This window comes from Plectropomus leopardus, unplaced genomic scaffold (genome assembly GCF_026936395.1).
Source record: "Plectropomus leopardus strain MGB_pleo_1.0 unplaced genomic scaffold, ASM2693639v1 Contig44, whole genome shotgun sequence".
NCBI classification, from domain to species: domain Eukaryota; kingdom Metazoa; phylum Chordata; class Actinopteri; order Perciformes; family Serranidae; genus Plectropomus; species Plectropomus leopardus.
The window spans coordinates 36,237-59,000 of NW_028274718.1; the positions used below are offsets into that span (position 1 = coordinate 36,237).

Here is a 22,764-nt window from a genome sequence, read left to right on the forward strand (position 1 = left end):
CAGCCACAACAAGAAGTTGGAAATTTGCATTATGACACTGTCAAGAACCTAGCCTAGGCAGTTTTTACCGAGCCTGATTCCAAACTATGCCTTTAACAAAACAAAGGACACAAGTGAAAAGCTGGCCCACAATCCTTGGCACCGACTGTTGGCTGAAAGACTTAGCCAAAATCTGATTCCACATACACATGCTTTTGCCCTAGCTGCGGAAACAACTCAAGGCGGTCGGAGCAACTAAGGGGGACTCGTGTCCAGTCAGCTTCCTGTGGGGAACCCCTCAGCATTTACCAGCCACAACAAGATGGAAATTTGCATTATGACAGTTTTGCACCAAGCCTGATTCCAAACTATGCCTTTAACAAAACAAAGGACACAAGTGAAAAGCTGGCCCACAAGCCTTGGCTCCAACTGTTGGCTGACAGGCTTAGCCAAAAACTGATTCCACGTAGACATGCTCAGGTTGCCCAGGAGGTTCATTCTTGGCCTCAGTTGTGTCATTGGAGGAGATTGCTTGGGTTCAAAGCCCAGCAGGTGACCTGAAAGGACGTGCAGACGGCACTAGCCACGACGTATTGCATAGACATTGATATGTAAAACAGAAAGACCTCTCAACTCGTCATTGTCACGTTTAAGAGTACCGCCTACTCAGTGTTGCAGACCTCCTGCCAACACCGTTTTAAAGGTGTCGTTCCCCACCAAGGGGTCAAAAGAAAGGCAGCTCAGAGGGGCACTTGTGCTCGCTCAGGCAGCACATATGAAAAATTGGAAACGATACAGAGAAGATTAGCATGGCCCCTGCGAAAGGATGACACGCATATCCGTGAAGCGTTTCCACTTTTGCCCTAGCTGCGGAAATAACTCAAGGCGGTCGGAGCAACTAAGGGGGACTCGTGTCCAGTCAGCTTCCTGTGGGGAACCCCTCAGCATTTAACAGCCACAACAACAAGTTGGAAATTTGCATTATGACACTGTCAAGAACCTAGCCTAGGCAGTTTTTTACCGAGCCTGATTCCAAACTATGCCTTTAACAAAACAAAGGACACAAGTGAAAAGCTGGCCCACAAGCCTTGGCACCGACTGTTGGCTGAAAGACTTAGCCAAAATCTGATTCCACATACACATGCTTTTTGCCCTAGCTGCGGAAACAACTCAAAGGCGGTCGGAGCAACTAAGGGGACTCGTGTCCAGTCAGCTTCCTGTGGGAACCCCTCAGCATTTACCAGCCACAACAAGTTGGAAATTTGCATTATGACAGTTTTTCACTAAACCTGATTCCAAACTATGCCTTTAACAAAACAAAAGACACAAGTGAAAAGCTGGCCCACAATCCTTGGCTCCGACTGTTGGCTGACAGGCTTAGCCAAAACTGATTCCACATAGTCATGCTCAGGTTTCCCAGGAGGTTCATTCTTGTCCTCAGTTGTGTCATTGGAGGAGATTGCTTGGGTTCAAAGCCCAGCAGGTGACCTGAAAGGACGTGCAGACGGCACTAGCCACGACGTATTGCATAGACATTGATATGTAAAACAGAAAGACCTCTCAACTCGTCATTGTCACGTTTAAGAGTACCGCCTACTCAGTGTTGCAGACCTCCTGCCAACACCGTTTTAAAGGTGTCGTTCCCCCACCAAGGGGTCAAAAGAAAGGCAGCTCAGAGGGGCACTTGTGCTCGCTCAGGCAGCACATATGAAAAATTGGAAACGATACAGAGAAGATTAGCATGGCCCCTGCGAAAGGATGACACGCATATCCGTGAAGCGTTTCCACTTTTTGCCCTAGCTGCGGAAATAACTCAAAGGCGGTCGGAGCAACTAAGGGGACTCGTGTCCAGTCAGCTTCCTGTGGGGAACCCCTCAGCATTTAACAGCCACAACAACAAGTTGGAAATTTGCATTATGACACTGTCAAGAACCTAGCCTAGGCAGTTTTTACCGAGCCTGATTCCAAACTATGCCTTTAACAAAACAAAGGACACAAGTGAAAAGCTGGCCCACAAGCCTTGGCACCGACTGTTGGCTGAAAGACTTAGCCAAAATCTGATTCCACATACACATGCTTTTTGCCCTAGCTGCGGAAACAACTCAAGGCGGTCGGAGCAACTAAGGGGGACTCGTGTCAGTCAGCTTCCTGTGGGGAACCCCTCAGCATTTACCAGCCACAACAAGTTGGAAATTTGCATTATGACAGTTTTTCACTAAGCCTGATTCCAAACTATGCCTTTAACAAAACAAAAGGACACAAGTGAAAAGCTGGCCCACAAGCCTTGGCTCCGACTGTTGGCTGACAGGCTTAGCCAAAACTGATTCCACGTAGACATGCTCAGGTTGCCCAGGAGGTTCATTCTTGTCCTCAGTTGTGTCATTGGAGGAGATTGCTTGGGTTCAAAGCCCAGCAGGTGACCTGAAAGGACGTGCAGACGGCACTAGCCACGACGTATTGCATAGACATTGATATGTAAAACAGAAAGACCTCTCAACTCGTCATTGTCACGTTTAAGAGTACCGCCTACTCAGTGTTGCAGACCTCCTACCGACACCGTTTTAAAGGTGTCGTTCCCCACCAAGGGGTCAAAAGAAAGGCAGCTCAGAGGGGCACTTGTGCTCGCTCAGGCAGCACATATGAAAAATTGGAAACGATACAGAGAAGATTAGCATGGCCCCTGCGAAAGGATGACACGCATATCCGTGAAGCGTTTCCACTTTTTGCCCTAGCTGCGGAAATAACTCAAGGCGGTCGGAGCAACTAAGGGGGACTCGTGTCCAGTCAGCTTCCTGTGGGGAACCCTCAGCATTTAACAGCCACAACAACAAGTTGGAAATTTGCATTATGACACTGTCAAGAACCTAGCCTAGGCAGTTTTTACCGAGCCTGATTCCAAACTATGCCTTTAACAAAACAAAGGACACAAGTGAAAAGCTGGCCCACAAGCCTTGGCACCGACTGTTGGCTGAAAGACTTAGCCAAAATCTGATTCCACATACACATGCTTTTGCCCTAGCTGCGGAAACAACTCAAGGCGGTCGGAGCAACTAAGGGGACTCGTGTCCAGTCAGCTTCCTGTGGGGAACCCCTCAGCATTTACCAGCCACAACAAGTTGGAAATTTGCATTATGACAGTTTTCACTAAACCTGATTCCAAACTATGCCTTTAACAAAACAAAGGACACAAGTGAAAAGCTGGCCCACAATCCTTGGCTCCAACTGTTGGCTGACAGGCTTAGCCAAAACTGATTCCACGTAGACATGCTCAGGTTGCCCAGGAGGTTCATTCTTGTCCTCAGTTGTGTCATTGGAGGAGATTGCTTGGGTTCAAAGCCCAGCAGGTGACCTGAAAGGACGTGCAGACGGCACTAGCCACGACGTATTGCATAGACATTGATATGTAAAACAGAAAGACCTCTCAACTCGTCATTGTCACGTTTAAGAGTACCGCCTACTCAGTGTTGCAGACATCCTGCCAACACCGTGTTAAAGGTGTCGTTCCCCACCAAGGGGTCAAAAGAAAGGCAGCTCAGAGGGGCACTTGTGCTCGCTCAGGCAGCACATATGAAAAATTGGAAACGATACAGAGAAGATTAGCATGGCCCCTGCGAAAGGATGACACGCATATCCGTGAAGCGTTTCCACTTTTGCCCTAGCTGCGGAAATAACTCAAAGGCGGTCGGAGCAACTAAGGGGACTCGTGTCCAGTCAGCTTCCTGTGGGAACCCCTCAGCATTTACCAGCCACAACAACAAGTTGGAAATTTGCATTATGACACTGTCAAGAACCTAGCCTAGGCAGTTTTTACCGAGCCTGATTCCAAACTATGCCTTTAACAAAACAAAAGACACAAGTGAAAAGCTGGCCCACAATCCTTGGCTCCGACTGTTGGCTGACAGGCTTAGCCAAAAACTGATTCCACATAGACATGCTCAGGTTGCCCAGGAGGTTCATTCTTGTCCTCAGTTGTGTCATTGGAGGAGATTGCTTGGGTTCAAAGCCCAGCAGGTGACCTGAAAGGACGTGCAGACGGCACTAGCCACGACGTATTGCATAGACATTGATATGTAAAACAGAAAGACCTCTCAACTCGTCATTGTCACGTTTAAGAGTACCGCCTACTCAGTGTTGCAGACCTCCTGCCAACACCGTTTAAAGGTGTCGTTCCCCACCAAGGGGTCAAAAGGAAGGCAGCTCAGAGGGGCACTTGTGCTCGCTCAGGCAGCACATATGAAAAATTGGAAACGATACAGAGAAGATTAGCATGGCCCCTGCGAAAGGATGACACGCATATCCGTGAAGCGTTTCCACTTTTTGCCCTAGCTGCGGAAATAACTCAAGGCGGTCGGAGCAACTAAGGGGACTCGTGTCCAGTCAGCTTCCTGTGGGGAACCCCTCAGCATTTACCAGCCACAACAAGTTGGAAATTTGCATTATGACAGTTTTTCACTAAACCTGATTCCAAACTATGCCTTTAACAAAACAAAAGACACAAGTGAAAAGCTGGCCCACAATCCTTGGCTCCGACTGTTGGCTGACAGGCTTAGCCAAAAACTGATTCCACGTAGACATGCTCAGGTTGCCCAGGAGGTTCATTCTTGTCCTCAGTTGTGTCATTGGAGGAGATTGCTTGGGTTCAAAGCCCAGCAGGTGACCTGAAAGGACGTGCAGACGGCACTAGCCACGACGTATTGCATAGACATTGATATGTAAAACAGAAAGACCTCTCAACTCGTCATTGTCACGTTTAAGAGTACCGCCTACTCAGTGTTGCAGACCTCCTGCCAACACCGTTTTAAAGGTGTCGTTCCCCCACCAAGGGGTCAAAAGGAAGGCAGCTCAGAGGGCACTTGTGCTCGCGCAGGCAGCACATATGAAAAATTGGAAACGATACAGAGAAGATTAGCATGGCCCCTGCGAAAGGATGACACGCATATCCGTGAAGCGTTTCCACTTTTTGCCCTAGCTGCGGAAATAACTCAAGGCGGTCGGAGCAACTAAGGGGACTCGTGTCCAGTCAGCTTCCTGTGGGGAACCCTCAGCATTTAACAGCCACAACAACAAGTTGGAAATTTGCATTATGACACTGTCAAGAACCTAGCCTAGGCAGTTTTTCCCGAGCCTGATTCCAAACTATGCCTTTAACAAAACAAAGGACACAAGTGAAAAGCTGGCCCACAAGCCTTGGCACCGACTGTTGGCTGAAAGACTTAGCCAAAATCTGATTCCACATACACATGCTTTTGCCCTAGCTGCGGAAACAACTCAAGGCGGTCGGAGCAACTAAGGGGGACTCGTGTCCAGTCAGCTTCCTGTGGGGAACCCCTCAGCATTTACCAGCCACAACAAGTTGGAAATTTGCATTATGACAGTTTTTCACCAAGCCTGATTCCAAACTATGCCTTTAACAAAACAAAAGACACAAGTGAAAAGCTGGCCCACAATCCTTGGCTCCGACTGTTGGCTGACAGGCTTAGCCAAAACTGATTCCACGTAGACATGCTCAGGTTGCCCAGGAGGTTCATTCTTGTCCTCAGTTGTGTCATTGGAGGAGATTGCTTGGGTTCAAAGCCCAGCAGGTGACCTGAAAGGACGTGCAGACGGCACTAGCCACGACGTATTGCATAGACATTGATATGTAAAACAGAAAGACCTCTCAACTCGTCATTGTCACGTTTAAGAGTACCGCCTACTCAGTGTTGCAGACCTCCTGCCAACACCGTTTTAAAGGTGTCGTTACCCCACCAAGGGGTCAAAAGAAAGGCAGCTCAGAGGGGCACTTGTGCTCGCTCAGGCAGCACATATGAAAAATTGGAAACGATACAGAGAAGATTAGCATGGCCCCTGCGAAAGGATGACACGCATATCCGTGAAGCGTTTCCACTTTTTGCCCTAGCTGCGGAAATAACTCAAGGCGGTCGGAGCAACTAAGGGGGACTCGTGTCCAGTCAGCTTCCTGTGGGGAACCCCTCAGCATTTACCAGCCACAACAAGTTGGAAATTTGCATTATGACAGTTTTTCACTAAACCTGATTCCAAACTATGCCTTTAACAAAACAAAAGACACAAGTGAAAAGCTGGCCCACAATCCTTGGCTCCGACTGTTGGCTGACAGGCTTAGCCAAAAACTGATTCCACATAGACATGGTCAGGTTGCCCAGGAGGTTCATTCTTGTCCTCAGTTGTGTCATTGGAGGAGATTGCTTGGGTTCAAAGCCCAGCAGGTGACCTGAAAGGACGTGCAGACGGCACTAGCCACGACGTATTGCATAGACATTGATATGTAAAACAGAAAGACCTCTCAACTCGTCATTGTCACGTTTAAGAGTACCGCCTACTCAGTGTTGCAGACCTCCTGCCAACACCGTTTTAAAGGTGTCGTTCCCCCACCAAGGGGGTCAAAAGGAAGGCAGCTCAGAGGGGCACTTGTGCTCGCTCAGGCAGCACATATGAAAAATTGGAAACGATACAGAGAAGATTAGCATGGCCCCTGCGAAAGGATGACACGCATATCCGTGAAGCGTTTCCACTTTTTGCCCTAGCTGCGGAAATAACTCAAGGCGGTCGGAGCAACTAAGGGGGACTCGTGTCCAGTCAGCTTCCTGTGGGGAACCCCTCAGCATTTACCAGCCACAACAAGTTGAAAATTTGCATTATGACACTGTCAAGAACCTAGACTAGGCAGTTTTCACTAAACCTGATTCCAAACTATGCCTTTAACAAAACAAAAGACACAAGTGAAAAGCTGGCCCACAAGCCTTGGCACCGACTGTTGGCTGAAAGACTTAGCCAAAATCTGATTCCACATACACATGCTCAGGTTGCCCAGGAGGTTCATTCTTGTCCTCAGTTGTGTCATTGGAGGAGATTGCTTGGGTTCAAAGCCCAGCAGGTGACCTGAAAGGACGTGCAGACGGCACTAGCCACGACGTATTGCATAGACATTGATATGTAAAACAGAAAGACCTCTCAACTCGTCATTGTCACGTTTAAGAGTACCGCCTACTCAGTGTTGCAGACCTCCTGCCAACACCGTTTTAAAGGTGTCGTTCCCCACCAAGGGGGTCAAAAGGAAGGCAGCTCAGAGGGGCACTTGTGCTCGCTCAGGCAGCACATATGAAAAATTGGAAACGATACAGAGAAGATTAGCATGGCCCCTGCGAAAGGATGACACGCATATCCGTGAAGCGTTTCCACTTTTTGCCCTAGCTGCGGAAATAACTCAAGGCGGTCGGAGCAACTAAGGGGACTCGTGTCCAGTCAGCTTCCTGTGGGGAACCCCTCAGCATTTAACAGCCACAACAACAAGTTGGAAATTTGCATTATGACACTGTCAAGAACCTAGCCTAGGCAGTTTTTACCGAGCCTGATTCCAAACTATGCCTTTAACAAAACAAAGGACACAAGTGAAAAGCTGGCCCACAAGCCTTGGCACCGACTGTTGGCTGAAAGACTTAGCCAAAATCTGATTCCACATACACATGCTTTTTGCCCTAGCTGCGGAAACAACTCAAGGCGGTCGGAGCAACTAAGGGGGACTCGTGTCCAGTCAGCTTCCTGTGGGGAACCCCTCAGCATTTACCAGCCACAACAAGTTGGAAATTTGCATTATGACAGTTTTCACTAAACCTGATTCCAAACTATGCCTTTAACAAAACAAAAGGACACAAGTGAAAAGCTGGCCCACAATCCTTGGCTCCGACTGTTGGCTGACAGGCTTAGCCAAAAACTGATTCCACGTAGACATGCTCAGGTTGCCCAGGAGGTTCATTCTTGTCCTCAGTTGTGTCATTGGAGGAGATTGCTTGGGTTCAAAGCCCAGCAGGTGACCTGAAAGGACGTGCAGACGGCACTAGCCACGACGTATTGCATAGACATTGATATGTAAAACAGAAAGACCTCTCAACTCGTCATTGTCACGTTTAAGAGTACCGCCTACTCAGTGTTGCAGACCTCCTGCCAACACCGTTTTAAAGGTGTTGTTCCCCACCAAGGGGTCAAAAGAAAGGCAGCTCAGAGGGGCACTTGTGCTCGCTCAGGCAGCACATATGAAAAATTGGAAACGATACAGAGAAGATTAGCATGGCCCCTGCGAAAGGATGACACGCATATCCGTGAAGCGTTTCCACTTTTTGCCCTAGCTGCGGAAATAACTCAAAGCGGTCGGAGCAACTAAGGGGGACTCGTGTCCAGTCAGCTTCCTGTGGGGAACCCCTCAGCATTTAACAGCCACAACAACAAGTTGGAAATTTGCATTATGACACTGTCAAGAACCTAGCCTAGGCAGTTTTTACCGAGCCTGATTCCAAACTATGCCTTTAACAAAACAAAGGACACAAGTGAAAAGCTGGCCCACAAGCCTTGGCACCGACTGTTGGCTGAAAGACTTAGCCAAAATCTGATTCCACATACACATGCTTTTTGCCCTAGCTGCGGAAACAACTCAAAGGCGGAGCAACTAAGGGGGACTCGTGTCCAGTCAGCTTCCTGTGGGGAACCCCTCAGCATTTACCAGCCACAACAAGTTGGAAATTTGCATTATGACAGTTTTTCACTAAACCTGATTCCAAACTATGCCTTTAACAAAACAAAAGACACAAGTGAAAAGCTGGCCCACAATCCTTGGCTCCGACTGTTGGCTGACAGGCTTAGCCAAAACTGATTCCACATAGACATGCTCAGGTTGCCCAGGAGGTTCATTCTTGTCCTCAGTTGTGTCATTGGAGGAGATTGCTTGGGTTCAAAGCCCAGCAGGTGACCTGAAAGGACGTGCAGACGGCACTAGCCACGACGTGTGCATAGACATTGATATGTAAAACAGAAAGACCTCTCAACTCGTCATTGTCACGTTTAAGAGTACCGCCTACTCAGTGTTGCAGACCTCCTGCCAACACCGTTTAAAGGTGTCGTTCCCCCACCAAGGGGTCAAAAGAAAGGCAGCTCAGAGGGCACTTGTGCTCGCTCAGGCAGCACATATGAAAAATTGGAAACGATACAGAGAAGATTAGCATGGCCCCTGCGAAAGGATGACACGCATATCCGTGAAGCGTTTCCACTTTTTGCCCTAGCTGCGGAAATAACTCAAGGCGGTCGGAGCAACTAAGGGGGACTCGTGTCCAGTCAGCTTCCTGTGGGGAACCCCTCAGCATTTACCAGCCACAACAAGTTGGAAATTTGCATTATGACAGTTTTTCACTAAACCTGATTCCAAACTATGCCTTTAACAAAACAAAAGACACAAGTGAAAAGCTGGCCCACAATCCTTGGCTCCGACTGTTGGCTGACAGGCTTAGCCAAAAACTGATTCCACATAGACATGCTCAGGTTGCCCAGGAGGTTCATTCTTGTCCTCAGTTGTGTCATTGGAGGAGATTGCTTGGGTTCAAAGCCCAGCAGGTGACCTGAAAGGACGTGCAGACGGCACTAGCCACGACGTATTGCATCGACATTGATATGTAAAACAGAAAGACCTCTCAACTCGTCATTGTCACGTTTAAGAGTACCGCCTACTCAGTGTTGCAGACCTCCTGCCAACACCGTTTTAAAGGTGTCGTTCCCCCACCAAGGGGTCAAAAGAAAGGCAGCTCAGAGGGACACGTGTGCTCGCTCAGGCAGCACATATGAAAAATTGGAAACGATACAGAGAAGATTAGCATGGCCCCTGCGAAAGGATGACACGCATATCCGTGAAGCGTTTCCACTTTTTGCCCTAGCTGCGGAAATAACTCAAGGCGGTCGCAGCCACTAAGCGGGACTCGTGTCCAGTCAACTTCCTGTGGGGAACCCTCAGCATTTAACAGCCACAACAACAAGTTGGAAATTTGCATTATGACACTGTCAAGAACCTAGCCTAGGCAGTTTTTTACCGAGCCTGATTCCAAACTATGCCTTTAACAAAACAAAGGACACAAGTGAAAAGCTGGCCCACAAGCCTTGGCACCGACTGTTGGCTGAAAGACTTAGCCAAAATCTGATTCCACATACACATGCTTTTGCCCTAGCTGCGGAAACAACTCAAGGCGGTCGGAGCAACTAAGGGGGACTCGTGTCCAGTCAGCTTCCTGTGGGGAACCCCTCAGAATTTACCAGCCACAACAAGTTGGAAATTTGCATTATGACAGTTTTTCACTAAACCTGATTCCAAACTATGCCTTTAACAAAACAAAAGACACAAGTGAAAAGCTGGCCCACAATCCTTGGCTCCGACTGTTGGCTGACAGGCTTAGCCAAAAACTGATTCCACGTAGACATGCTCAGGTTGCCCAGGAGGTTCATTCTTGTCCTCAGTTGTGTCATTGGAGGAGATTGCTTGGGTTCAAAGCCCAGCAGGTGACCTGAAAGGACGTGCAGACGGCACTAGCCACGACGTATTGCATAGACATTGATATGTAAAACAGAAAGACCTCTCAACTCGTCATTGTCACGTTTAAGAGTACCGCCTACTCAGTGTTGCAGACCTCCTGCCAACACCGTTTTAAAGGTGTCGTTCCCCCACCAAGGGGGTCAAAAGAAAGGCAGCTCAGAGGGGCACTTGTGCTCGCTCAGGCAGCACATATGAAAAATTGGAAACGATACAGAGAAGATTAGCATGGCCCCTGCGAAAGGATGACACGCATATCCGTGAAGCGTTTCCACTTTTGCCCTAGCTGCGGAAATAACTCAAGGCGGTCGGAGCAACTAAGGGGACTCGTGTCCAGTCAGCTTCCTGTGGGGAACCCTCAGCATTTAACAGCCACAACAACAAGTTGGAAATTTGCATTATGACACTGTCAAGAACCTAGCCTAGGCAGTCTTTTACCGAGCCTGATTCCAAACTATGCCTTTAACAAAACAAAGGACACAAGTGAAAAGCTGGCCCACAAGCCTTGGCACCGACTGTTGGCTGAAAGACTTAGCCAAAATCTGATTCCACATACACATGCTTTTTGCCCTAGCTGGAAACAACTCAAGGCGGTCGGAGCAACTAAGGGGGACTCGTGTCCAGTCAGCTTCCTGTGGGGAACCCCTCAGCATTTACCAGCCACAACAAGTTGGAAATTTGCATTATGACAGTTTTTCACTAAACCTGATTCCAAACTATGCCTTTAACAAAACAAAGGACACAAGTGAAAAGCTGGCCAACAAGCCTTGGCTCCGACTGTTGGCTGACAGGCTTAGCCAAAAACTGATTCCACGTAGACATGCTCAGGTTGCCCAGGAGGTTCATTCTTGTCCTCAGTTGTGTCATTGGAGGAGATTGCTTGGGTTCAAAGCCCAGCAGGTGACCTGAAAGGACGTGCAGACGGCACTAGCCACGACGTATTGCATAGACATTGATATGTAAAACAGAAAGACCTCTCAACTCGTCATTGTCACGTTTAAGAGTACCGCCTACTCAGTGTTGCAGACCTCCTGCCAACACCGTTTTAAAGGTGTCGTTCCCCACCAAGGGGTCAAAAGAAAGGCAGCTCAGAGGGGCACTTGTGCTCGCTCAGGCAGCACATATGAAAAATTGGAAACGATACAGAGAAGATTAGCATGGCCCCTGCGAAAGGATGACACGCATATCCGTGAAGCGTTTCCACTTTTTGCCCTAGCTGCGGAAATAACTCAAGGCGGTCGGAGCAACTAAGGGGGACTCGTGTCCAGTCAGCTTCCTGTGGGGAACCCCTCAGCATTTACCAGCCACAACAAGTTGGAAATTTGCATTATGACAGTTTTTCACTAAACCTGATTCCAAACTATGCCTTTAACAAAACAAAAGACACAAGTGAAAAGCTGGCCCACAATCCTTGGCTCCGACTGTTGGCTGACAGGCTTAGACCAGAACTGATTCCACATAGACATGAGCAGGTTGCTCAGGAGCTTCATTCTTGTCCTCAGTTGTGTCATTGGAGGAGATTGCTTGGGTTCAAAGCCCAGCAGGTGACCTGAAAGGACGTGCAGACGGCACTAGCCACGACGTATTGCATAGACATTGATATGTAAAACAGAAAGACCTCTCAACTCGTCATTGTCACGTTTAAGAGTACCGCCTACTCAGTGTTGCAGACCTCCTGCCAACACCGTTTTAAAGGTGTCGTTCCCCCACCAAGGGGGTCAAAAGAAAGGCAGCTCAGAGGGGCACTTGTGCTCGCTCAGGCAGCACATATGAAAAATTGGAAACGATACAGAGAAGATTAGCATGGCCCCTGCGAAAGGATGACACGCATATCCGTGAAGCGTTTCCACTTTTTGCCCTAGCTGCGGAAATAACTCAAGGCGGTCGGAGCAACTAAGGGGACTCGTGTCCCGTCAGCTTCCTGTGGGGAACCCTCAGCATTTAACAGCCACAACAACAAGTTGGAAATTTGCATTATGACACTGTCAAGAACCTAGCCTAGGCAGTTTTTTACCGAGCCTGATTCCAAACTATGCCTTTAACAAAACAAAGGACACAAGTGAAAAGCTGGCCCACAAGCCTTGGCACCGACTGTTGGCTGAAAGACTTAGCCAAAATCTGATTCCACATACACATGCTTTTGCCCTAGCTATGGAAACAACTCAAGGCGGTCGGAGCAACTAAGGGGGACTCGTGTCCAGTCAGCTTCCTGTGGGGAACCCCTCAGCATTTACCAGCCACAACAAGTTGGAAATTTGCATTATGACAGTTTTTCACCAAGCCTGATTCCAAACTATGCCTTTAACAAAACAAAGGACACAAGTGAAAAGCTGGCCCACAAGCCTTGGCTCCAACTGTTGGCTGACAGGCTTAGCCAAAAACTGATTCCACGTAGACATGCTCAGGTTGCCCAGGAGGTTCATTCTTGTCCTCAGTTGTGTCATTGGAGGAGATTGCTTGGGTTCAAAGCCCAGCAGGTGACCTGAAAGGACGTGCAGACGGCACTAGCCACGACGTATTGCATAGACATTGATATGTAAAACAGAAAGACCTCTCAACTCGTCATTGTCACGTTTAAGAGTACCGCCTACTCAGTGTTGCAGACCTCCTGCCAACACCGTTTTAAAGGTGTCGTTCCCCCACCAAGGGGGTCAAAAGAAAGGCAGCTCAGAGGGGCACTTGTGCTCGCTCAGGCAGCACATATGAAAAATTGGAAACGATACAGAGAAGATTAGCATGGCCCCTGCGAAAGGATGACACGCATATCCGTGAAGCGTTTCCACTTTTGCCCTAGCTGCGGAAACAACTCAAGGCGGTCGGAGCAACTAAGGGGGACTCGTGTCCAGTCAGCTTCCTGTGGGGAACCCCTCAGCATTTAACAGCCACAACAACAAGTTGGAAATTTGCATTATGACACTGTCAAGAACCTAGCCTAGGCAGTTTTTTACCGAGCCTGATTCCAAACTATGCCTTTAACAAAACAAAGGACACAAGTGAAAAGCTGGCCCACAAGCCTTGGCACCGACTGTTGGCTGAAAGACTTAGCCAAAATCTGATTCCACATACACATGCTTTTTGCCCTAGCTGCGGAAACAACTCAAGGCGGTCGGAGCAACTAAGGGGGACTCGTGTCCAGTCAGCTTCCTGTGGGGAACCCCTCAGCATTTACCAGCCACAACAAGTTGGAAATTTGCATTATGACAGTTTTTCACTAAACCTGATTCCAAACTATGCCTTTAACAAAACAAAAGACACAAGTGAAAAGCTGGCCCACAATCCTTGGCTCCGACTGTTGGCTGACAGGCTTAGCCAAAACTGATTCCACGTAGACATGCTCAGGTTGCCCAGGAGGTTCATTCTTGTCCTCAGTTGTGTCATTGGAGGAGATTGCTTGGGTTGAAAGCCAAGCAGGTGACCTGAAAGGACGTGCAGACGGCGCTAGCCGCGGCGTATTGCATCGACATTGATATGTAAAACAGAAAGACCTCTCAACTCGTCATTGTCACGTTTAAGAGTACCGCCTACTCAGTGTTGCAGACCTCCTGCCAACACCGTTTTAAAGGTGTCGTTCCCCCACCAAGGGGGTCAAAAGAAAGGCAGCTCAGAGGGGCACTTGTGCTCGCTCAGGCAGCACATATGAAAAATTGGAAACGATACAGAGAAGATTAGCATGGCCCCTGCGAAAGGATGACACGCATATCCGTGAAGCGTTTCCACTTTTTGCCCTAGCTGCGGAAATAACTCAAGGCGGTCGGAGCAACTAAGGGGGACTCGTGTCCAGTCAGCTTCCTGTGGGGAACCCCTCAGCATTTAACAGCCACAACAACAAGTTGGAAATTTGCATTATGACACTGTGAACCTAGCCTAGGCAGTTTTTCACTAAACCTGATTCCAAACTATGCCTTTAACAAAACAAAAGACACAAGTGAAAAGCTGGCCCACAATCCTTGGCTCCACTTTTGGCTGACAGGCGTTGGCAAAAACTGATTCCACATAGACATGCTCAGGTTGCCCAGGAGGTTCATTCTTGTCCTCAGTTGTGTCATTGGAGGAGATTGCTTGGGTTCAAAGCCCAGCAGGTGACCTGAAAGGGACGTGCAGACAGCACTAGCCACGACGTATTGCATAGACATTGATATGTAAAACAGAAAGACCTCTCAACTCGTCATTGTCACGTTTAAGAGTACCGCCTACTCAGTGTTGCAGACCTCCTGCCAACACCGTTTTAAAGGTGTCGTTCCCCCACCAAGGGGGTCAAAAGAAAGGCAGCTCAGAGGGGCACTTGTGCTCGCTCAGGCAGCACATATGAAAAATTGGAAACGATACAGAGAAGATTAGCATGGCCCCTGCGAAAGGATGACACGCATATCCGTGAAGCGTTTCCACTTTTTGCCCTAGCTGCGGAAATAACTCAAGGCGGTCGGAGCAACTAAGGGGGACTCGTGTCCAGTCAGCTTCCTGTGGGGAACCCCTCAGCATTTACCAGCCACAACAAGTTGGAAATTTGCATTATGACAGTTTTTCCAAAAGCCTGATTCCAAACTATGCCTTTAACAAAACAAAAGACACAAGTGAAAAGCTGGCCCACAAGCCTTGGCTCCAACTGTTGGCTGACAGGCTTAGCCAAAAACTGATTCCACATAGACATGCTCAGGTTGCCCAGGAGGTTCATTCTTGTCCTCAGTTGTGTCATTGGAGGAGATTGCTTGGGTTCAAAGCCCAGCAGGTGACCTGAAAGGACGTGCAGACGGCACTAGCCACGACGTATTGCATAGACATTGATATGTAAAACAGAAAGACCTCTCAACTCGTCATTGTCACGTTTAAGAGTACCGCCTACTCAGTGTTGCAGACCTCCTGCCAACACCGTTTTAAAGGTGTCGTTCCCCCACCAAGGGGGTCAAAAGAAAGGCAGCTCAGAGGGGCACTTGTGCTCGCTCAGGCAGCACATATGAAAAATTGGAAACGATACAGAGAAGATTAGCATGGCCCTGCGAAAGGATGACACGCATATCCGTGAAGCGTTTCCACTTTTTGCCCTAGCTGCGGAAATAACTCAAGGCGGTCGGAGCAACTAAGGGGGACTCGTGTCCAGTCAGCTTCCTGTGGGGAACCCCTCAGCATTTAACAGCCACAACAACAAGTTGGAAATTTGCATTATGACACTGTCAAGAACCTAGCCTAGGCAGTTTTTACCGAGACTGATTCGAAACTATGCCTTTAACAAAACAAAGGACACAAGTGAAAAGCTGGCCCACAAGCCTTGGCACCGACTGTTGGCTGAAAGACTTAGCCAAAATCTGATTCCACATACACATGCTTTTTGCCCTAGCTGCGGAAACAACTCAAGGCGGTCGGAGCAACTAAGGGGGACTCGTGTCCAGTCAGCTTCCTGTGGGGAACCCCTCAGAATTTACCAGCCACAACAAGTTGGAAATTTGCATTATGACAGTTTTTCACCAAGCCTGATTCCAAACTATGCCTTTAACAAAACAAAGGACACAAGTGAAAAGCTGGCCCACAAGCCTTGGCTCCAACTGTTGGCTGACAGGCTTAGCCAAAAACTGATTCCACGTAGACATGCTCAGGTTGCCCAGGAGGTTCATTCTTGTCCTCAGTTGTGTCATTGGAGGAGATTGCTTGGGTTCAAAGCCCAGCAGGTGACCTGAAAGGACGTGCAGACGGCACTAGCCACGACGTATTGCATAGACATTGATATGTAAAACAGAAAGACCTCTCAACTCGTCATTGTCACGTTTAAGAGTACCGCCTACTCAGTGTTGCAGACCTCCTGCCAACACCGTTTTAAAGGTGTCGTTCCCCACCAAGGGGTCAAAAGAAAGGCAGCTCAGAGGGGCACTTGTGCTCGCTCAGGCAGCACATATGAAAAATTGGAAACGATACAGAGAAGATTAGCATGGCCCCTGCGAAAGGATGACACGCATATCCGTGAAGCGTTTCCACTTTTTGCCCTAGCTGCGGAAATAACTCAAGGCGGTCGGAGCAACTAAGGGGGACTCGTGTCCAGTCAGCTTCCTGTGGGGAACCCCTCAGCATTTAACAGCCACAACAACAAGTTGGAAATTTGCATTATGACAGTTTTTCACTAAACCTGATTCCAAACTATGCCTTTAACAAAACAAAAGACACAAGTGAAAAGCTGGCCCACAAGCCTTGGCTCCGACTGTTGGCTGACAGGCTTAGCCAAAAACTGATTCCACATAGACATGCTCAGGTTGCCCAGGAGGTTCATTCTTGTCCTCAGTTGTGTCATTGGAGGAGATTGCTTGGGTTCAAAGCCCAGCAGGTGACCTGAAAGGACGTGCAGACGGCACTAGCCACGACGTATTGCATAGACATTGATATGTAAAACAGAAAGACCTCTCAACTCGTCATTGTCACGTTTAAGAGTACCGCCTACTCAGTGTTGCAGACCTCCTGCCAACACCGTTTTAAAGGTGTCGTTCCCCCACCAAGGGGTCAAAAGAAAAGGCAGCTCAGAGGGGCACTTGTGCTCGCTCAGGCAGCACATATGAAAAATTGGAAACGATACAGAGAAGATTAGCATGGCCCCTGCGAAAGGATGACACGCATATCCGTGAAGCGTTTCCACTTTTTGCCCTAGCTGCGGAAATAACTCAAAGGCGGTCGGAGCAACTAAGGGGACTCGTGTCCAGTCAGCTTCCTGTGGGGAACCCCTCAGCATTTACCAGCCACAACAACAAGTTGGAAATTTGCATTATGACACTGTCAAGAACCTAGCCTAGGCAGTTTTTCACTAAACCTGATTCCAAACTATGCCTTTAACAAAACAAAAGACACAAGTGAAAAGCTGGCCCACCAGCCTTGGCTCCGACTGTTGGCTGACAGGCTTAGCCAAAAACTGATTCCACATAGACATGCTCAGGTTGCCCAGGAGGTTCATTCTTGTCCTCAGTTGTGTCATTGGAGGAGATTGCTTGGGTTCAAAGCTCAGCAGGTGACCTGAAAGGACGTGCAGACGGCACTAGCCACGACGTATTGCATAGACATTGATATGTAAAACAGAAAGACCTCTCAACTCGTCATTGTCACGTTTAAGAGTACCGCCTACTCAGTGTTGCAGACCTCCTGCCAACACCGTTTTAAAGGTGTCGTTCCCCCACCGAGGGGTCCAAAGTAAGGCAGCTCAGAGGGGCACTTGTGCTCGCTCAGGCAGCACATATGAAAAATTGGAAACGATACAGAGAAGATTAGCATGGCCCCTGCGAAAGGATGACACGCATATCCGTGAAGCGTTTCCACTTTTTGCCCTAGCTGCGGAAATAACTCAAGGCGGTCGGAGCAACTAAGGGGGACTCGTGTCCAGTCAGCTTCCTGTGGGGAACCCCTCAGCATTTACCAGCCACAACAAGTTGGAAATTTGCATCATGACAGTACTGCACTAAACCTGATTCCAAACTATGCCTTTAACAAAACAAAAGACACAAGTGAAAAGCTGGCCCACAATCCTTGGCTCCGACTGTTGGCTGACAGGCTTAGCCAAAACTGATTCCACATAGACATGCTCAGGTTGCCCAGGAGGTTCATTCTTGTCCTCAGTTGTGTCATTGGAGGAGATTGCTTGGGTTCAAAGCCCAGCAGGTGACCTGAAAGGACGTGCAGACGGCACTAGCCACGACGTATTGCATAGACATTGATATGTAAAACAGAAAGACCTCTCAACTCGTCATTGTCACGTTTAAGAGTACCGCCTACTCAGTGTTGCAGACCTCCTGCCAACACCGTTTTAAAGGTGTCGTTCCCCACCAAGGGGTCAAAAGAAAGGCAGCTCAGAGGGGCACTTGTGCTCGCTCAGGCAGCACATATGAAAAATTGGAAACGATACAGAGAAGATTAGCATGGCCCCTGCGAAAGGATGACACGCATATCCGTGAAGCGTTTCCACTTTTTGCCCTAGCTGCGGAAATAACTCAAGGCGGTCGGAGCAACTAAGGGGGACTCGTGTCCAGTCAGCTTCCTGTGGGGAACCCCTCAGCATTTAACAGCCACAACAACAAGTTGGAAATTTGCATTATGACACTGTCAAGAACCTAGCCTAGGCAGTTTTTACCGAGCCTGATTCCAAACTATGCCTTTAACAAAACAAAGGACACAAGTGAAAAGCTGGCCCACAAGCCTTGGCACCGACTGCTGGCTGAAAGACTTAGCCAAAATCTGATTCCACATACACATGCTTTTGCCCTAGCTGCGGAAACAACTCAAGCGGTCGGAGCAACTAAGGGGACTCGTGTCCAGTCAGCTTCCTGTGGGGAACCCCTCAGCATTTACCAGCCACAACAAGTTGGAAATTTGCATTATGACAGTTTTCACTAAACCTGATTCCAAACTATGCCTTTAACAAAACAAAAGACACAAGTGAAAAGCTGGCCCACAATCCTTGGCTCCGACTGTTGGCTGACAGGCTTAGCCAAAAACTGATTCCACATAGACATGCTCAGGTTGCCCAGGAGGTTCATTCTTGTCCTCAGTTGTGTCATTGGAGGAGATTGCTTGGGTTCAAAGCCCAGCAGGTGACCTGAAAGGACGTGCAGACGGCACTAGCCACGACGTATTGCATAGACATTGATATGTAAAACAGAAAGACCTCTCAACTCGTCATTGTCACGTTTAAGAGTACCGCCTACTCAGTGTTGCAGACCTCCTGCCAACACCGTTTTAAAGGTGTCGTTCCCCACCAAGGGGTCAAAAGAAAGGCAGCTCAGAGGGGCACTTGTGCTCGCTCAGGCAGCACATATGAAAAATTGGAAACGATACAGAGAAGATTAGCATGGCCCCTGCGAAAGGATGACACGCATATCCGTGAAGCGTTTCCACTTTTTGCCCTAGCTGCGGAAATAACTCAAGGCGGTCGGAGCAACTAAGGGGACTCGTGTCCAGTCAGCTTCCTGTGGGGAACCCCTCAGCATTTAACAGCCACAACAACAAGTTGGAAATTTGCATTATGACACTGTCAAGAACCTAGCCTAGGCAGTTTTTTACCGAGCCTGATTCCAAACTATGCCTTTAACAAAACAAAGGACACAAGTGAAAAGCTGGCCCACAAGCCTTGGCACCGACTGCTGGCTGAAAGACTTAGCCAAAATCTGATTCCACATACACATGCTTTTTGCCCTAGCTGCGGAAACAACTCAAGGCGGTCGGAGCAGCTAAGGGGACTCGTGTCCAGTCAGCTTCCTGTGGGGAACCCATCAAAATTTACCAGCCACAACAAGTTGGAAATTTGCATTATGACAGTTTTTCACCAAGCCTGATTCCAAACTATGCCTTTAACAAAACAAAGGACACAAGTGAAAAGCTGGCCCACAAGCCTTGGCTCCAACTGTTGGCTGACAGGCTTAGCCAAAAACTGATTCCACGTAGACATGCTCAGGTTGCCCAGGAGGTTCATTCTTGTCCTCAGTTGTGTCATTGGAGGAGATTGCTTGGGTTCAAAGCCCAGCAGGTGACCTGAAAGGACGTGCAGACGGCACTAGCCACGACGTATTGCATAGACATTGATATGTAAAACAGAAAGACCTCTCAACTCGTCATTGTCACGTTTAAGAGTACCGCCTACTCAGTGTTGCAGACCTCCTGCCAACACCGTTTTAAAGGTGTTGTTCCCCCACCAAGGGGGTCAAAAGGAAGGCAGCTCAGAGGGGCACTTGTGCTCGCTCAGGCAGCACATATGAAAAATTGGAAACGATACAGAGAAGATTAGCATGGCCCCTGCGAAGGATGACACGCATATCCGTGAAGCGTTTCCACTTTTTGCCCTAGCTGCGGAAATAACTCAAGGCGGTCGGAGCAACTAAGGGGGACTCGTGTCCAGTCAGCTTCCTGTGGGAACCCCTCAGCATTTACCAGCCACAACAAGTTGGAAATTTGCATTATGACAGTTTTTCACTAAACCTGATTCCAAACTATGCCTTTAACAAAACAAAAGACACAAGTGAAAAGCTGGCCCACAATCCTTGGCTCCGACTGTTGGCTGACAGGCTTAGCCAAAAACTGATTCCACATAGACATGCTCAGGTTGCCCAGGAGGTTCATTCTTGTCCTCAGTTGTGTCATTGGAGGAGATTGCTTGGGTTCAAAGCCCAGCAGGTGACCTGAAAGGACGTGCAGACGGCACTAGCCACGACGTATTGCATAGACATTGATATGTAAAACAGAAAGACCTCTCAACTCGTCATTGTCACGTTTAAGAGTACCGCCTACTCAGTGTTGCAGACCTCCTGCCAACACCGTTTTAAAGGTGTCGTTCCCCCACCAAGGGGGTCAAAAGGAAGGCAGCTCAGAGGGGCACTTGTGCTCGCTCAGGCAGCACATATGAAAAATTGGAAACGATACAGAGAAGATTAGCATGGCCCCTGCGAAAGGATGACACGCATATCCGTGAAGCGTTTCCACTTTTTGCCCTAGCTGCGGAAATAACTCAAGGCGGTCGGAGCAACTAAGGGGGACTCGTGTCCAGTCAGCTTCCTGTGGGGAACCCCTCAGCATTTACCAGCCACAACAAGTTGGAAATTTGCATTATGACAGTTTTTCACTAAACCTGATTCCAAACTATGCCTTTAACAAAACAAAAGACACAAGTGAAAAGCTGGCCCACAATCCTTGGCTCCGACTGTTGGCTGACAGGCTTAGCCAAAAACTGATTCCACATAGACATGCTCAGGTTGCCCAGGAGGTTCATTCTTGTCCTCAGTTGTGTCATTGGAGGAGATTGCTTGGGTTCAAAGCTCAGCAGGTGACCTGAAACGACGTGCAGACGGCACTAGCCACGACGTATTGCATAGACATTGATATGTAAAACAGAAAGACCTCTCAACTCGTCATTGTCACGTTTAAGAGTACCGCCTACTCAGTGTTGCAGACCTCCTGCCAACACCGTTTTAAAGGTGTCGTTCCCCCACCAAGGGGGTCAAAAGAAAGGCAGCTCAGAGGGGCACTTGTGCTCGCTCAGGCAGCACATATGAAAAATTGGAAACGATACAGAGAAGATTAGCATGGCCCCTGCGAAAGGATGACACGCATATCCGTGAAGCGTTTCCACTTTTTGCCCTAGCTGCGGAAATAACTCAAGGCGGTCGGAGCAACTAAGGGGGACTCGTGTCCAGTCAGCTTCCTGTGGGGAACCCCTCAGCATTTACCAGCCACAACAAGTTGGAAATTTGCATTATGACAGTTTTTCACCAAGCCTGATTCCAAACTATGCCTTTAACAAAACAAAAGACACAAGTGAAAAGCTGGCCCACAAGCCTTGGCTCCGACTGTTGGCTGACAGGCTTAGCCAAAAACTGATTCCACGTAGACATGCTCAGGTTGCCCAGGAGGTTCATTCTTGTCCTCAGTTGTGTCATTGGAGGAGATTGCTTGGGTTCAAAGCCCAGCAGGTGACCTGAAAGGACGTGCAGACGGCACTAGCCATGACGTATTGCATAGACATTGATATGTAAAACAGAAAGACCTCTCAACTCGTCATTGTCACGTTTAAGAGTACCGCCTACTCAGTGTTGCAGACCTCCTGCCAACACCGTTTTAAAGGTGTCGTTCCCCCACCAAGGGGGTCAAAAGAAAGGCAGCTCAGAGGGGCACTTGTGCTCGCTCAGGCAGCACATATGAAAAATTGGAAACGATACAGAGAAGATTAGCATGGCACCTCAACAGCTCCAGGCGGTCGGAGCAACCCAGGGGGACTCGTGTCCCGTCATGTTAGTTTCCCACTGGAAACAGACCAGGCTCCTTTAAGGTGGACTGTTAAGGTGGACCAGCTTTTCTCATTGTAGGGACACTCCCTGCTGCTTCTAAACAGATAATAGAGAAATGTCTGTGTCCTGAGTCTCTCCTGAGTCCTTGAAACAATCATTGATCCTAATTCAAAATGTATTTTGCTGTTATTGATACCCTTACTTGTGTATTGTCAACTTATATAGTTGTGTTTAGTTTTTATTATTATGTGAATGTGAACAACCTACAGTGATGTGCAAGATGTGCTATGCAGTCATGGCTGCATCACAAAGATTTGACTGTTTTTTTGGTTAACTTGATTTAAAGTTAAAGGACATAAAGTGTTAAAAATAAACACAAGAGTTAATATTCAATAAAGGCATGATGTTCTTAAGGCCAGTGAGTAATCATGTTAAATAAACATTCAATAATTGTCATTTCAGAATTAATCAAAAATAATCGTAATAATTATTTTTTGCCATAATCGAGCAGTCTTAATACAGTGTATTATTTATATTTATTTATTTAAAATGAGTGATAACACACAGAAAGCTACCATTGCTGCACTGCAATCATAATGACCAAAACTAGAGGCAAAGACCTAAAAAAAAAATACTCCAATAAATCATTCTGCAATTTGGCATGACAGTCAAATTTTGGGGGTCTGA

The 22,764-nt window shown here is 48.1% G+C and overlaps 27 non-coding genes and 1 pseudogene across 27 annotated transcripts; all 28 read left to right on the forward strand.

Annotated features, from left to right (window-relative positions):
- The first annotated feature begins 733 nt into the window (after nucleotides 1-733).
- Nucleotides 734-840, forward strand: LOC148185388 (U6 spliceosomal RNA). The gene has a single exon (XR_015775981.1). It is a non-coding gene; the product is annotated as a U6 spliceosomal RNA (small nuclear RNA).
- Nucleotides 841-1,665: 825 nt separating this feature from the next.
- On the forward strand, nucleotides 1,666-1,772 carry LOC148185389 (U6 spliceosomal RNA). The gene has a single exon (XR_015776023.1). It is a non-coding gene; the product is annotated as a U6 spliceosomal RNA (small nuclear RNA).
- Nucleotides 1,773-2,597: 825 nt separating this feature from the next.
- Nucleotides 2,598-2,704, forward strand: LOC148185390 (U6 spliceosomal RNA). Its single transcript, XR_015776024.1, has one exon. It is a non-coding gene; the product is annotated as a U6 spliceosomal RNA (small nuclear RNA).
- An 821-nt stretch (nucleotides 2,705-3,525) lies between these two features.
- On the forward strand, nucleotides 3,526-3,632 carry LOC148185391 (U6 spliceosomal RNA). The gene has a single exon (XR_015775983.1). It is a non-coding gene; the product is annotated as a U6 spliceosomal RNA (small nuclear RNA).
- Nucleotides 3,633-4,191: 559 nt separating this feature from the next.
- On the forward strand, nucleotides 4,192-4,298 carry LOC148185392 (U6 spliceosomal RNA). Its single transcript, XR_015776025.1, has one exon. It is a non-coding gene; the product is annotated as a U6 spliceosomal RNA (small nuclear RNA).
- Nucleotides 4,299-4,834: 536 nt separating this feature from the next.
- LOC148185393 (U6 spliceosomal RNA) lies at nucleotides 4,835-4,941 on the forward strand. Its single transcript, XR_015776045.1, has one exon. It is a non-coding gene; the product is annotated as a U6 spliceosomal RNA (small nuclear RNA).
- Nucleotides 4,942-5,764: 823 nt separating this feature from the next.
- On the forward strand, nucleotides 5,765-5,871 carry LOC148185394 (U6 spliceosomal RNA). Its single transcript, XR_015776026.1, has one exon. It is a non-coding gene; the product is annotated as a U6 spliceosomal RNA (small nuclear RNA).
- A 539-nt stretch (nucleotides 5,872-6,410) lies between these two features.
- LOC148185395 (U6 spliceosomal RNA) lies at nucleotides 6,411-6,517 on the forward strand. Its single transcript, XR_015776027.1, has one exon. It is a non-coding gene; the product is annotated as a U6 spliceosomal RNA (small nuclear RNA).
- A 560-nt stretch (nucleotides 6,518-7,077) lies between these two features.
- Nucleotides 7,078-7,184, forward strand: LOC148185396 (U6 spliceosomal RNA). Its single transcript, XR_015776028.1, has one exon. It is a non-coding gene; the product is annotated as a U6 spliceosomal RNA (small nuclear RNA).
- Nucleotides 7,185-8,009: 825 nt separating this feature from the next.
- On the forward strand, nucleotides 8,010-8,116 carry LOC148185397 (U6 spliceosomal RNA). Its single transcript, XR_015776029.1, has one exon. It is a non-coding gene; the product is annotated as a U6 spliceosomal RNA (small nuclear RNA).
- An 820-nt stretch (nucleotides 8,117-8,936) lies between these two features.
- On the forward strand, nucleotides 8,937-9,043 carry LOC148185398 (U6 spliceosomal RNA). The gene has a single exon (XR_015776031.1). It is a non-coding gene; the product is annotated as a U6 spliceosomal RNA (small nuclear RNA).
- A 538-nt stretch (nucleotides 9,044-9,581) lies between these two features.
- Nucleotides 9,582-9,688, forward strand: LOC148185399 (U6 spliceosomal RNA). Its single transcript, XR_015776032.1, has one exon. It is a non-coding gene; the product is annotated as a U6 spliceosomal RNA (small nuclear RNA).
- Nucleotides 9,689-10,515: 827 nt separating this feature from the next.
- On the forward strand, nucleotides 10,516-10,622 carry LOC148185400 (U6 spliceosomal RNA). Its single transcript, XR_015775984.1, has one exon. It is a non-coding gene; the product is annotated as a U6 spliceosomal RNA (small nuclear RNA).
- Nucleotides 10,623-11,444: 822 nt separating this feature from the next.
- On the forward strand, nucleotides 11,445-11,551 carry LOC148185401 (U6 spliceosomal RNA). The gene has a single exon (XR_015776033.1). It is a non-coding gene; the product is annotated as a U6 spliceosomal RNA (small nuclear RNA).
- A 539-nt stretch (nucleotides 11,552-12,090) lies between these two features.
- Nucleotides 12,091-12,197, forward strand: LOC148185402 (U6 spliceosomal RNA). The gene has a single exon (XR_015776034.1). It is a non-coding gene; the product is annotated as a U6 spliceosomal RNA (small nuclear RNA).
- An 826-nt stretch (nucleotides 12,198-13,023) lies between these two features.
- LOC148185403 (U6 spliceosomal RNA) lies at nucleotides 13,024-13,130 on the forward strand. The gene has a single exon (XR_015775985.1). It is a non-coding gene; the product is annotated as a U6 spliceosomal RNA (small nuclear RNA).
- An 827-nt stretch (nucleotides 13,131-13,957) lies between these two features.
- On the forward strand, nucleotides 13,958-14,064 carry LOC148185404 (U6 spliceosomal RNA). The gene has a single exon (XR_015776035.1). It is a non-coding gene; the product is annotated as a U6 spliceosomal RNA (small nuclear RNA).
- A 562-nt stretch (nucleotides 14,065-14,626) lies between these two features.
- Nucleotides 14,627-14,733, forward strand: LOC148185405 (U6 spliceosomal RNA). The gene has a single exon (XR_015776036.1). It is a non-coding gene; the product is annotated as a U6 spliceosomal RNA (small nuclear RNA).
- A 539-nt stretch (nucleotides 14,734-15,272) lies between these two features.
- LOC148185406 (U6 spliceosomal RNA) lies at nucleotides 15,273-15,378 on the forward strand. Its single transcript, XR_015775997.1, has one exon. It is a non-coding gene; the product is annotated as a U6 spliceosomal RNA (small nuclear RNA).
- Nucleotides 15,379-16,204: 826 nt separating this feature from the next.
- LOC148185407 (U6 spliceosomal RNA) lies at nucleotides 16,205-16,311 on the forward strand. The gene has a single exon (XR_015776037.1). It is a non-coding gene; the product is annotated as a U6 spliceosomal RNA (small nuclear RNA).
- Nucleotides 16,312-16,853: 542 nt separating this feature from the next.
- Nucleotides 16,854-16,960, forward strand: LOC148185408 (U6 spliceosomal RNA). Its single transcript, XR_015776038.1, has one exon. It is a non-coding gene; the product is annotated as a U6 spliceosomal RNA (small nuclear RNA).
- A 564-nt stretch (nucleotides 16,961-17,524) lies between these two features.
- On the forward strand, nucleotides 17,525-17,631 carry LOC148185409 (U6 spliceosomal RNA). Its single transcript, XR_015776039.1, has one exon. It is a non-coding gene; the product is annotated as a U6 spliceosomal RNA (small nuclear RNA).
- A 536-nt stretch (nucleotides 17,632-18,167) lies between these two features.
- LOC148185410 (U6 spliceosomal RNA) lies at nucleotides 18,168-18,274 on the forward strand. The gene has a single exon (XR_015776040.1). It is a non-coding gene; the product is annotated as a U6 spliceosomal RNA (small nuclear RNA).
- Nucleotides 18,275-19,096: 822 nt separating this feature from the next.
- LOC148185411 (U6 spliceosomal RNA) lies at nucleotides 19,097-19,203 on the forward strand. The gene has a single exon (XR_015776042.1). It is a non-coding gene; the product is annotated as a U6 spliceosomal RNA (small nuclear RNA).
- Nucleotides 19,204-20,030: 827 nt separating this feature from the next.
- Nucleotides 20,031-20,136, forward strand: LOC148185412 (U6 spliceosomal RNA). The gene has a single exon (XR_015775988.1). It is a non-coding gene; the product is annotated as a U6 spliceosomal RNA (small nuclear RNA).
- Nucleotides 20,137-20,674: 538 nt separating this feature from the next.
- On the forward strand, nucleotides 20,675-20,781 carry LOC148185413 (U6 spliceosomal RNA). The gene has a single exon (XR_015776043.1). It is a non-coding gene; the product is annotated as a U6 spliceosomal RNA (small nuclear RNA).
- Nucleotides 20,782-21,320: 539 nt separating this feature from the next.
- Nucleotides 21,321-21,427, forward strand: LOC148185414 (U6 spliceosomal RNA). The gene has a single exon (XR_015776044.1). It is a non-coding gene; the product is annotated as a U6 spliceosomal RNA (small nuclear RNA).
- Nucleotides 21,428-21,966: 539 nt separating this feature from the next.
- Nucleotides 21,967-22,030, forward strand: LOC121939852 (U6 spliceosomal RNA; annotated as a pseudogene).
- Nucleotides 22,031-22,764: the final 734 nt, after the last annotated feature.